Source organism: Hyaena hyaena, unplaced genomic scaffold (assembly GCF_003009895.1).
Source record: "Hyaena hyaena isolate Hyena2069 unplaced genomic scaffold, ASM300989v1 scaffold_286, whole genome shotgun sequence".
NCBI lineage: Eukaryota > Metazoa > Chordata > Mammalia > Carnivora > Hyaenidae > Hyaena > Hyaena hyaena.
In genome coordinates this window covers 1,194,676-1,202,576 of record NW_024080918.1, presented here as the reverse complement: position 1 = coordinate 1,202,576, position 7,901 = coordinate 1,194,676, and the positions used below count along the sequence as shown (strand labels likewise).

At 44.0% G+C, this 7,901-nt stretch overlaps 1 protein-coding gene across 6 annotated transcripts in view; it reads right to left on the bottom strand.

Annotated features, from left to right (window-relative positions):
• The window catches only part of LOC120241656 (SSX family member 2 interacting protein), a 44,981-nt gene extending 37,345 nt beyond the window's left edge, over positions 1-7,636 (bottom strand). For 3 of the 6 annotated variants that reach the window (XR_005530917.1, XM_039246940.1, XM_039246936.1), the window contains exon 1: positions 7,299-7,433. The gene's annotated coding sequence lies outside the window, so the exon portion shown is untranslated. Of the gene's footprint in view, positions 1-7,298; positions 7,434-7,536 lie in introns of those variants that run through there. The other 3 variants (XM_039246938.1, XM_039246939.1, XM_039246937.1) reach the window with 2 other exon arrangements.
• Between the last annotated feature and the right edge of the window lie 265 nt (positions 7,637-7,901).

The window sequence follows — 7,901 nt, the reverse complement described above, 5'->3', positions numbered from 1 at the left end:
GAGAGAGAGAGAGAGAGGAAGAGCCGGGGAGAGAGAGGGAGGGGTAGAGCAAGAGAGAGGGAGGGAGGGAGACACACAATCATAAACAGGCTTCCGGCTCTGAGCTATCGGCACAGAGCCCGACAACGTGGGGCTCAAACTCATGGACCCAAAGTAGGACGTTTCACCAACTGAGCCACCCAGGAGCCCCCACTTTGCATTAACTCTTACAACACAGAGCTCGCTGTAATGAAACTTCTCTCCCACCACCTAACCTGAGCTCCTGGTCAGCAGGCCTGGCATTGTACTGTTGGTACTCTGCTTTGCTATGACGTATCATATATGAGCCATGGTAGGATCCAGTAAAACGTCTGCTGAATAAATGTCAATTAAGTTCAGTGACATATTAGTGTGAGGTATGCTACTTTAGTACGATGACAGACAAGAACCCACACTTAAGCCATGCTGCATCTTAGAAGGGCTTTCAACTTGATCCTGACTGGTGCCAGCTCAGAGGAGCAGCAAGGTGATCTGGTGTATGAATCAAGAGCATGATCATTTAGAGACAGTGTACCAATTTCAAATTCTTCCGGGGTACGTGTAGGAAAGCCACAATCATAGTCTTACAAGAGGATTGTTAAGAACAAAAGAGAAGCACTGTTTTAAAATCAATCTTACATTGTAAGGTTGAAAGTCAGCTAAGAAGTCCAAATAAAAAAGTTACCATTTATCAGTACTTTGTTCCTAAAACAATTAAGGTAACAACACATATTAAAGGCAATGGAAATAACAAAACCCACCATAACTCATGGATTTTTAATGATGTAATCATGTATCTGTAATAGCTTTTTCAATGATTCAGTTCAAATTCAGTCATTGGTTATGGTTCTCAAATTGTGGTCTCATGACCAGCATCACTAGCACCTAGGAACTCATTAAGAATGCAAATTCTTGGGGCGCCTGGGTGGCTCAGTTGGTTAAGAGACTGACTTTGGCTCAGGTCATGGTCTCACGGTTCGTGAGTTCGAGCCCCACATCGGGCTCTGTTGTGACAGCTCAGAGCCTGAATCCTGCTTCAGATTCTGTGTCTCCTTCTCTCTCTGCCTTCCCCTACTCATGCTCTGTTTCTCGTGCTCTGTCTCTTAAAAATGAATAAATGTTTAGGAAAAAAAAGAAAAGAAAAGAAAAAGAATGCAAATTCTCAAGTCTCACTCCAGGTCTAAAGATTCAGAAACTCTGGGAGTGAAACTCACAAAATCAGTGTTTTAAGAGAAGCTCCACGGGATTCTGATGCATCAGGTCTGAGAACGTGGCTTATACTCTATAGAACGTGCTTCAGTGGAAGTTAGTATTGTATTTATGCATTTAGAATATGGAATACCAAAAAGGAATTCTTACCTACAGAATGGATTTCAAGAATAATGTCAAACAGTCCTGGAGAACCTGGCTAAGGCTTACCAAACCTTGGAGGGTAGGGAGAACCTTTGGCAGCTGAAAGTCATATATCTTCTGCACATATTCTACAACCTAGCATGTCCCCTTATAGGTATAAATCCAAGAGAAACGTGTGCACATCTGTGACAAGAGGCATGAACATAAACAGTGACACTCTTCGCATAAGCCAAGTAGCACAAAAGCATAACCCTGGGGTAACCCAAACACCCATCAGCAACAGAATGAAAAAAAAAAAAAAGTGGGGCATCTATGCAAAACAGAGTCAGAAAACCCCAGCGACACACAACATAGAGGAGTCTCAGCAATACTACGTGGATGAATTTCACATTATAATAAGTGAACAAAAGTCTCAGAAGAGGGCATGTAACATAGTTGTTAACTGTGTATCTGTTTGGAAAACCCATAGATGCGGTAAAACTGCATTTTAAAAGATACCAAGGAATGATGAAGATAAGATTCAGTAAACAGCTGCCTCAGGTGAGACAGGGAGGGAAAGGGGCTGGAAGGGCCCATATGGTTATACAGACGCTATTGTCAAAGTCCTAGCTTTATGTCAGGTGGTGCCTATCATTAAAATTAAATAAATAGATCAGTTATGAGAATGTGTCCTGAACCAAAGAATATACCTAATTCTTTGTATCTGAAGTCCCTTAATTTTTTAAAAAATATATACTGTCCCTCAAATATGTCAAACAATTCTAAATTCTACCTGGTCTGGCTATGAGGCACCAAGAGCTCTGGGTCCTCAGCCTGACAATTGCTAAGCCAGGGATTAAGCTGTTTTGAGTCACAAGATCCAAAACCAGTGACTCTTCCCCCTTAAAAGTACAAAAATGAGCAGTTTTGGCTATAGTTTCAGAGATCTATGAAGCCATTCAGATCTACAAAGGATGAATGGACAGGGAGTGAAGAACTGGAATCCTGTACTAGTTAATTACAAGAAACTGGTAGGAGAGAACAACTCCAAGTTGAGTGGCTCATCAGCTATGCCATCCTTACAATGGCTCCAGAAAGGAGTAGATAGAATACCATTTACAGATGGAGGAATCTGAGACTCACGAGAGAGTAAGTTAAGTAACTTGCCCAGTTACAAACCTGGGAAGCAGGAATAAAACTCCAGCTATTTAATAATATGGAAGGTAAGAATAAAAACTAGCTATTAATGCTTCCAAAACCTCACAGATCCTGGCCTCTTCTCAACACTCAACAAGTATCCCAAGCAAATGATATAAATTCTGTGGGCCCATCTCTTCATTATAAAATAACACAGCTGATGATGGGTTTATTTACTGATGATTCCTAAGATGTCTTCTTGCATTTATATTCTAGACCTTTTGTGTAGGGATATTTCTAAAACTTGGAAACAGAATAGAGAGAATAATGTTGAAGGTGCCAAATTTTAGACAGGGAAGTACAGATAAGCAGATGACAATCTACTGGCAGAGGACTGACACACTCAAGACTGGGCCCTTTACAACCTAGATTAACTCTCAGATGAAAAGCATATGCAATGGCTTGTAGCAGACTTGCATTGTAAGTAGCTACTGGCCACTCATTAAAACTCTACATGATTGTATGCAGTGCTAGGATTCTTTCAGAGCAATATTCTTCTAGCAATCTCATCCTAGCTTGAGGTTTCCAAAACATTAATGTTCCATTTTTGGCAGCCCTGCCACAAAAATATTATAGCCAAGTAGGCAATTATAGGTCAGGGGCTGGCTGATGGACTTAGCCATGATGATGAGGATCATGAAGAACAGATAAATCCTTCAGAAGTTGGACTGACAAATACGATGACAAATATACAAAAGGAAGGCATTTATCCTCTCATGTGAAAATCTGTCTTTGGGACTAGACAAGATAACAGTGTCACTTAGGTAAAGAGAACAGAGGAATAAGGTTAATAAAATCATGTGTGGTTAAGTATGTGATAATGAGCTCAGTGTAGAACTTACTGGGTTTAGAGATGCCCTCATAAGACATTCAAATAGGGATAAACTCTAGGGCCTGGAGATCAAAAGACACCAACGCAGATTTATGAGTCGTTAACACATATGTGGTAGCCATCTTGGATTGTAAGTAGCTATTGGCCACTCATTAAAACTACAGGGAAAAAAAGGCAACAGAAAGAACCCCAAAGAACATCAATATGTAGCAAGTGAGTGAAGGGGACCTAGATATAGGAGATAAATACTGGTATAGGGGGTGAGCTCTAGGAAAGCCAAGGGAAAATAAATTTTTAAAGAGGAGGGGGTGATGAACAGCAGCAAAGGCCATGAAAGGGCAAGATCTGAATTAAAAATATGGTAGATTTGGCAATTAGTGACTTTATGACAAAGCTGAAGAAATTGGATTTCAGAAAAGTGATCAACAAATATGAAAAGGAAACAATAAATCATTTACTCAAGAAGGTTAGTTTCCCAGAGTGTGAAAACTGAGTTCCTTACATGTAGAGACTTTATTAGATGTTCACAGATCTGCTAGCAACTCAAAAAAATAAAAACATTCTGTTCTTAAGTTAGTTCTTATTCAATTACAGCATTTTTATATCAAATAGAAATAATACTAAATACTCGATACATGTAAGTTATTTTTCTAGACACCATTATAGATATTAACATATTATTTAATCACAACCCTATGATGTATTATTCCTCACTTACAAAGGAGATGACTAAGGAGAGAGACGATAAGGTCAAGTAATAACTTGCCCAAGGTCACGTAGCTAGTAGTATGATGGTCAAAACCAAAATTTGACTCAGGAGAGTAAGAGGGAGGGAAGGCAATGTAAGAAGCAAGAATTAACAGATGAAAGCTTTAAATATTACTGGCTACCTGGTTGCAGCTTAATTTCTACTTAAGAACTTTTTTTTTTTTTTTTTGAGATGGGACCAGAGAGGGGCAGGGGGGGTAGAGAGAAAGAATCTTAAGCAGGCTCCACACCATGCAAGAAGCCAACTCCGGGTTTGAGCTCACAACCTTGAGATCAAGACCTGAGCTAAAATCAAGAGTCAGAAGTTTAACCAACTGAGCCACCCTGGTGTCCCAAGAACTTATTTTTAATTTAAGAGACAATTTGTGTCTTCTCTCATCTTGGAATCCTACAATGCTAGGGCCTGACTTTTTTTTTTTTAATGGCCCTTAATGACACTTAGATTCTATACTGTATTATAATTTTATTTCTCTTACTGAACTACAAGTTGTTTGAAAATGGAGCTATATCTTACTTATCTTTGTATCCCTATTCCCCCAATCGTAAAAGTAAAACATACTTGATAAAAGTTGGTTGTATGCATAATCACCTCTGCTTTCCTACAGTTTCTGGAGGCTTCAAAAAATATTTTTTCAAATATTTAACTGCTGAGTAGGGCTGAGGTCTGTCAGATGCTACTTAGATTACCTACGTCCAGAACATTTTCACATCATTGGAATTACTGACTTTGGAAGAAATACCCTTCTAAAAATCTAATATAATTCCCCTGGATAAAACCATTTAAAAGCTCCCTAGTATCTACGGGTCAAAGGTCACAGCCCTGTTCTCTAACCTTCTCACTAACACACCCCACCTGGCTCCAACAACCAACCCACCAGTATTTCCCCAACAGTATACTGGGCAGAACGTGACACCACGCACTTACCAGGTAAATTCGCTCTCCTCTGTCAAAACAGAGCCGAAACTCTCCTTTCTGAAGCCTATTCATATTTGCAATTTTTTTTTTCTATTTTTGCTCTCTCCCTCACTACACGGTTAATTTCCTGCACAACAAACCCCTCAAGGCAACACTCATATTTTTTTATCCTTAGGCCTGGCAAGCAGCAGCTCAGTGTTTATTAAGCATAATTCAGTACATCTGCCGGTACTGTGTATACTATTGACCCACTATCAAAAGTAAAGATTTTAGGTTGTTTTCCCCTAGTGATAATGAATGGTACACTCCTCTAGGTCACCTCTGAACTCAAGATTAACACATACCTTCATTACCAGCTGATAATAATCACTATTACCAAAGACACAAAAAGCCCCTCACGGTGTCAAAACCCCTTGCCTCCAGATGAACAGTCACACCAATAAGGCATATTCACAGCTATTGTAAAATATATGAAAAAAAAATCACTTAGAAAGCTTTGGGCTGGCTCCAATTTAAGGATGTGAAATGAACTAAAATCACACGCTTGTGCGGGCAATGTCTTTGACCCTTTTATCTGTAGGTGCATACTACACATATAAGGCTACTTTTGCCTACTTTGGTCATCTCCACCTTTATAAAACCTATGTCATATCCAGCTTTGTCAAAGAGCAGCTAGGTCAGGTTTTTGGAGGACCCAAGAATATACTCTTTGTGCGGGCCTTGAGGGTTCTGACGAATCCTCTGAACAGTGAACGTTTTAGTTTCTCATACACCACCTCGACACCCCTGGAATGGAATGTACTTTAACAAGTCTTGTCACAAGGCACAATGTGTTATGAGGAGATGTTCACATTTCATCCTAGAATAACAGTCTTTGCAGTTATCTTCTAGCTGCTTCACCCATGTTACTTAATCCTGGGGCTTTATTATCTTCATTGCACAGATGGGGAAAGAGGAGGGAAGGAAAGGATAAAATGACTTGGCTGAAGAGGCCCCCCCCAAGTCACTAAAAGAGCCTTCATTTTAACTGTCGGCTGCTAATCCTCTTTTCAAAGAACCATTTTGTTTGAGGAACTTTCATTGACAGCAAGCAGAACAGTGGGCCAGAGTGGCCATTAGCTTTTTACTTGTTTAGTTTAAATAGCCTAAGCTTCCCAGGCCTCTGTGTTATGATAGCTTGTAGGAGAGGAGTTCTGATGGATAAAGTTGTGCCGTCTGAATCCAAGTTCAGAAATCTACCTCTAACTTCTAAATTTCAAGATAGCTTGACGACTTCAAGTTTAACTCTAAAGGCATTTTTGTCGCTCTCCAGATCTCTCACTCTTTTCAAGTTTCATTCAGTATCCAAATGTGTCAAGTCATACCTACCTTTCAGCTCAGAATCAAGCTCCCAGAATTTTCTTCTAAAGAGTAAACCAATTCCTCCTGAGCCGTGCAATGTTCCAAGACATCCATCATTCACCACCAACTCTACACCCAGACTGTGTGTTGTTAGGGAAGCCCTAGCCATTTCAAACTCCAGGCATCTTTCACTCAGACTTTTCTGATCCACTCTTGGAGGAGTGCCTCTTCTAATCGTCTCCCCACTAAGCCCCACCCACGAAAGGGAAATCTCAAGTCTCTCGGATTCAACAAGAACTGTATCCGCGTTGCAAGGAATGACCATTTGGCGATCCCAACTATGGATCTTGAAACGCGGTAATAATCTAAAGATCCTCACACTACACGTGCTAGGAACAAATTATTTAGCAGACTCCATTTCTTGGGCCCAAGTGGCTGGCAAAACAGGGCGATCAGCAGAGGCTCAAAAGCGGGCAGGGGCTCACAATTCGGCTTACCGTTCTTTACTGTAAAATTCTACACCAAAATATGTTCACGCTTGCCTGCCTTTTAGATGATGTAAGCTCTTCTCCTTGACTTTTAACTAGACCTCTCTCGGGGATCTCTTCCCCTGCAGCAGCCACGGGCCAGTCAGTAACTCATTCTAAGGACTGCCTCTTGCGGCTCGCCCCAACAAATCCCGAAGCCCGCAAGCCCCGCAGCCTCCACTAGCGACACGCCGCAGCCCCAAACCGGCCATCCCCTCCTCCCCCACGTCCCCGCGTCGCTCGTCATCCCACGCCAGGCGCCACCCTCTCTCCATCCGGGAGAAGGTTTCGGGCTCCGCGGTCCGGATCCCTCCCGGGGGCGCACTGCTGCGACCGCTAGCGGGAGCGGACCCGAGCTGGCACCCACCTTCCGCCTCCTCCTCCAGGCAAGGCCGGGGTCAAAGCCCGCCCGCCTCCTCCAACGGCCCCAACGGCCGCACCGAGCCTCCCGCTGAGGAGCAGGGCGCCGAGCCAGGTGCCGGCGCTCACCTCTGCACCCGCCCTCCGGCTCCCCGCCGGCGCCCACCCCAGGCCGCGCTGGCTCCCCCGCCCTTCTCCGGGCGGGCGCGTCACAATCCCCGTGGCGGGAGTGGGGGGGTTCTTACCGTCACGGCCCCAGAGAGCGGCGGGGAGGCACCGCTCGCTGTCCTAGACCGGCTCTCTCAGCCCCGGGGGCCCGCACAGGCGCCGCGGCACGCAGCGCCCCGCGCCGGCGGCCCCGCCTCCGCTTCTGGCTCCCGCTTTCCCCGCCCCCGGCCGGACTCCGCCCCTCCCCTCGCGGCCACCCCCAGCCTCGGCAGGTTCCCTAGGTTCCCACCCCGCCCCCGCGCCGCCGGCGCCGCAGGCTCAGCCGCCTCCCATTGGTTCCTCCGGTTGCTAGGCGACGAACAACCGCGGCCTGCATTGGCCCCCCGGAGTCTCCTCCACCCCCTTCAAAAAAACCTAGAGAAAAAGAAAACCTTATCCCTAG